Source organism: Euprymna scolopes, chromosome 17 (assembly GCF_053919585.1).
Source record: "Euprymna scolopes isolate OS-2025 chromosome 17, ASM5391958v1, whole genome shotgun sequence".
NCBI classification, from domain to species: domain Eukaryota; kingdom Metazoa; phylum Mollusca; class Cephalopoda; order Sepiida; family Sepiolidae; genus Euprymna; species Euprymna scolopes.
This window is the reverse complement of record NC_136498.1, coordinates 121414766-121420881: the sequence shown is the minus strand read 5'-3', so window position 1 is coordinate 121420881 and position 6116 is coordinate 121414766.

Genomic DNA, 6116 nt, shown 5'->3' with positions numbered 1-6116 from the left:
TTCATTATAAACAGAAATACCGTAAATGGAAAGAAACTGAGACACGTGTATGCGAGTATTATATTTTTCTAAACAGTTCAATTCTTGTAAGTAAAAAAGCTGAGATTGAAACCAAAACCTAAAGACGATGAGTTGTCAAGTACGATAACCATTAGGCCAACTTGACATGTACCACTTTTTTTCAATTTTGACCTTTTAACATCCCTTTTTTCCGGATGAAACCCGATTAAAAAGTTTTCCACAAGTCTGAATACTTCAGTAACCAAATTTCAAGTCTGTATATCAAAGATTCGTTGAGTATATAGGTTGAGAAGTGTCCTCTCTCTCACACACACACACACACACACACACCTTCTCGTGTGAAAATAAGTACTAATGCGTATAAATTTAAATCATTTAAGGGTGTAGGATAAGTTAGCTCTCTATACCGAGGTATTTCGAATCCTAATGCTTCTCATCAGAAGAAGGGAGAAGGTGCTAGGTAACATCTCAGAGATGCGACATCTAGCGATAACTACATTAGGAGCAAAATAATGGGTATGAGAGGAAAAGGCTAGTGTAACGTGTAAGGAGAACAATAGAAAGAAAATTATAGATATCACAAAGATGGCGTAAGTATCAGAAAACACAACTACTCTTGCGAATTTTTTTCAGATTTATGTAATCATGCCCATAGTCTTTTAATTTTCCTTTGAAGTTTATGAGGTCTTATTCTTCTGATGAATCGGGGCGAAAACTATTCAAAAATTGACATAATATTAATCATACAGTTGTTTATACGCTACGAAACAGTTGCTGTCAAGAATTGAAGATTTCAACATGCTGAAATAAATAAACGATAAGATGAACAACATCTTGAAATTTGGAACATAAACTTTATTGTCATTTATTTGTATATGCTCTGTAGTTATAGCTAACATACGTCGAGCTTCATAAATGAAAGGATTGGTATAAATAATATGTGAAATATAATTGAATAAACATATTTTCCCATAAACATATTAGTGGACAGGTAAGGCCACAGGGGAAACAACCAAGCAAAGAAAAAATCTTAAGCAAAATTCATCCCAAAGCAGCAAAACTAAAGCTAGCTTGCCAGGACACTATATACATGAAAATATAGGCAAATTTGGGCATATATTATTGCTTTGAAAATATAGGTTCTTTTCTTTTTTATCTATTATCATAAAATTGTAACCATAGAATAGTATTATAATCTTCAAAAAGCCTGGAATGTTTCATGTAGTATCGTCCCATAGAACCAAATATATGACCAATTCAATATTCAAGAAAGAAGCTTTGAGTAAAAATAAATGTACAACATGAAGAATGCAGCTGAAATTCCCGTGAAAAAAACTTAGCACCTACACAATCCGATTTCTAAAATGTTTATGATTACAAAAGAGAGATCAATTATATAAGGATAAAAAAAAAGCCTTAACTAAAATTATTAAATAGAAACAGACTTAGCACTTGCAAAAACCAATTTCGCAAAAGTCTTCAATTATAAAAGTTAATTTAACTATATAAGGATAAAAAAAAGAAAGCCATAACTATAAATTTGTAAATAGAAAACGGGGATCCACAGCTGTCTACCATGTAGCTGTTTCAGAGATTTAAAAACAGGACAGCTGTTAAATCCATGGCTCTTCAGTGGATAATACCTCTTCCCCAAAATTTAGAATACGGTTACTATTTATAGTAATAGAAAAAAATAAACATAAGAAACTGAAATATTAATAATATATATAAGTAAATTTAATAACAATATTACAAGATTTATTCTGCGACATGTTAACTAGCATATAAATGCTATGAGAATAAAGTTGCATAAAAGCTTAAGTACCTTTGGTACCACAAAGGCAAATAGATAAGAGGAAGGAAACCAACCTTATATATCTAAAAACATTATAGTCTAAAGAAGATTATATATATATATATATATATATATATATATATATATATATATATATATATATATATATATATATATATACTAGCAAAAGTACCCGTCGTTGACTGGGTTCAAAAACAGCCTATAGAAAATGGACTCTGGTTTATGAAAGTATGATAGGTTATGAAAAAGGAAGGGTTGTAAAGAGATAGCTTCGAATTTGGGGGTATCAAAACCAAGGCAAAATATGATGAAAGTAAAAATAAAATAGATAAACCCCATAATTTATTATACCATACCTGTTCACACTGAAACACTTATCACAATATTCTGTGGATCTATATGAAAAAACTTTGTTAACTTCGTGACATATGGAGGTCAAGCGCGAACGAACACCCCATAATTTTATTATATCATATTTCCTCAAACTGAAACATAATTATCAAAGTATACTTACGCAGATAGATATGAAAAGTCTTTATTAAAGTTTGTGCCTATTTCCATTCTATGAAGGCCAGGCGCGAACGCAGACACCACAATTTTATTATACCATCCCTATTTAAGTTAAAACATACTTATCAAAGTATTCTTATGTACAACTATATCAAAAACACTTGTAAACTTCTTTTTTTTTTTTTTTGTAATTTTTAATTTTTTTATTTCCATACTTTGTGGACCAGGCGCGTACGCAGACCCCGCAATTTTAATGAATCATCATTATGCCGGATCAAACATACCCATTCCTGTGATTCGATACATCTTCTATCATTATATGTGATCAGTTTTCTATAATATATATATATATATATATATATATATATATATATATATATATATATATATATATATATATATATATAATATAAAGCTGAACGTCTGTGTGTGTCTGGTCATGAATAGGCTCCTATATTGTTGACTATTATATGTCTTTTAATATGTGCAATGATTTGATTTAGTTAGGAGTTCCTTTTCCTTACGAAGTTATTAAAGCTGGATTTGCTGGGGATAAAATCCAAAAATATAATTTTCTTAACATAACTTGCGATTTGTGAGAAAAATTTTGCAAAAGGTGTTAGGCATAAATTAAAAATAATATTCTCCAAATTCTGAGCATGTTTAAATTGTAGTATAGAAACGAGTTCTCGTTGTAAATGTCTTATATGAAAGAACCGGAGATTGCAAATGACCAAGCCAGGACACACAATGATATTGACAACTCACGCGACGAGTTAATATCGTGTCAGTATTTTGAGGCATGGTGTGAGCGTAACGTCACAGAATGAAATGCATATGTAGGACATAAGATCGGAAGGGGGGAGAAAGGGAGTGAAGAAAAAGGAAGAGACGCGTAGCGATTTGTAAGTTTCGATTGACAAGCACACGAGTGTCCTATCTTCAAAGGCAAGCCGGCTGATTTTCGAGTCCTAGAGTGAATTATGGAAACACCACAGCTAAAACATAGGATTGCCATCTGATGAGACGTCGGAGAGAAAGAGAAATATGATTGTGTTGTAAATACGTGTCGCCGACTTTTCTGAAAAGCGAACAAAAGGAATATTTTTCACCTAAATTCCGTAGAAAAAGTCCTATTTTTCTTTAAAAGTTTGAATTTACCATATAAAAATAGAAATGAATTTTTTTTAAATGTGTTTAAAAAAATAAAAATAGGAATGAATAAACATTTATTTCACCTGAAAAGTTTTTGTCAGAGTTTTATTTATGTAGCGAATCTCTGAATACAACGTTTGGTCCATTTTAAAAGTAATAACCATGTTACGACTGGAACTCAGCCGAGCGCCTTCCATTAAAATAATGCTAGATTAAAGATTATTTTCTGTTATAAGTTTAAGTTTGCTATTCTACTTGATATTTGGTAAGTAATATCTCGTAAAGTTGTTTTAGCTGTATAAAGAAGATTAAAAATTCATTGTTGAATCTTTTTTTTTACAAGGAAGTCACCACTTATCAAGGCCCGGAGGCCACTCGGGGATAAGGTTATTGCGTGTACAGTAATCAATGGGATAATATCGTAGTAATCGCTAGTAACGGAGATCTGATAAAGTGTCTTACTTAAGGGGGCGGTTCAACAGAAATTTGTTTATGTTGGACTTGAAGACATCCAAGTTGTAGTCAGGTGGGAAACAGGTAAACGGAAGAGAGTTCCACACGCGTGTACTTCTAAGAAAGAATTTGTTCATGGAATCTACGTTTTGATTTAGGCACAGATAAAGAGTGGGGAAAATTACTGACAGTGGGTTTAGCTAGACGGGTGTTTATCGTGAAAGATTGGCGAGGGGGGCAGAGATTGGAGCTCAGGCGAGAACTTCCCATGGAAATAACGATAAAACAAAGACAGGCTCGTAACGTCCCTTCTGTGGGAGAGAAGTTGCATGGGAAGAGAAAAGGGCATCCCCCACTAGTCTACGAGGGGCGTACAATAAGTAATGCCCCTGATCCACTTCCCATAGGAGTAGAGCAACGAAACTTGGCACAGTTATTAGTCTTTCTCTACATAGGAACCACCCAAAGTTATGTATTTCTCCCATCGTTTGATGCAGCTCTGGAGACCGTTTTTCTGGAACACCCCAGGTTGGTCCTCCAACCACGACGTGACTTCAGGTCTATGTATAACAACTCATTTTTTTACATGGTAGTCACCACTTATCAAGGCCCGGAGGCTACTCGGGGATAAGGGTGTACAGTAATCAATGGGATAATATCGTAGTAATCGTTAGTAACGGAGATCTGATAAGGGGGGCGGTTAATCAGGAACTTGTTTATGTTGGACTTGAAGACATCCAAGTTGTAGTCAGGTGGGAAACAGGCGGATGGAATAGAGTTCCACGGGCATGCACTTCTAAGAAAGAAACTTTGTTCATGGAATCTACGTTTTGATTTAGGCACAGATAAAGAGTGGGGAAAATTTTTGACAGTGGTTTCAGCTAGACGAGTGTTTGCTGATAAACCGCCCCCTTAAGTAAGACACTTCATCAGATCTCCATTACTAGCGATTACTACGATATTATCCCATCGATTACTGTACACGCAATAACCTTATCCCTGAGTGGCTTCCGGGCCTTGATAAGTGGTGACTACCATGTAAATAAAAAAACATAATGAATATATCAGGGAACATGACGATCATTAAGTAGAGTTATAAAAGAAAATAACATGTATCCAATAGTTGTGTGTGTCAGCGTTTGTCTTAATTTACCGTTAAATGCACCGGAAGTTAATGCTCATTGAACGTAGAAAATTGAACCAATCCAAAACATTTTTTAATTCATTATTACGGTTTCTCTATCTGTTTACATATAATCGCCCAAAAAGTAGAATTTCAAGTTAATTTACACAGGACAGAATTTAGCAGTTTAAGGGATTAAAAAAAAATGTGGCAATGTGTTAAATATAATGTTATGTAATTTCGCACTTAATCATGTGATATCAGTCCCAAAGAAATTAATTTTTTTGCCGATCACCAATGGTGTTGTACAAAATTCCAAAGAACGATAACAAAATAAGTTTAAAAGACAAAAACGAATTCCCCCGTCGATTACAACGTATGCAATTCGTCCTTGTGTGTGAGTCGCAGATGGCATTTCAGTCCAGCTAATGATCTACAAAAAGGGCCACAAATTGTGCAAGAATGTGGATTGTGTGAGTATATGGTTAGAACGACGGACGATACTTTATTTCTTTCCCTTATTTTACGCAGTTTGACAATGTTTATTGAAGCATGTGGACCTCCATTTATTACGATCAATCACAGAATATTCGAGAGCAGCATGGCGTATTGTACATCAACATTTTTGGAATTCTTTCCTCTTGCATACGCAACATATCGCCTCTTGCATACGCAACATATCGCCAGTCCTGCGCAGCTGTGATTTCAAGAGAAAGGACTCAACAGCATCAATGTCGCACATGGTAAATAGCTCAGCATTTGCAATCCTGTTGCTTGAACTAACTCCACAAATTTCTCGAAGACAACCTGTGTTAAAAACATCCAAATGTTGAATTTGCTTTTCTACAGTGTCCAAGACTCTGAGTCATACAAGAGTTTTGTGAGAACTACAGCCATGTAGACCTATATTTTAGTTTGAATTCTAATACCCCGGATTTTCCGAAGTAGATGGAAACGTTCCCCGAAAGCACTGGGGGCTTTTGCAATTCTATTGACTGTCTCATCATTAAGCGTTCCACTAGCGTTTACTTTACAGCA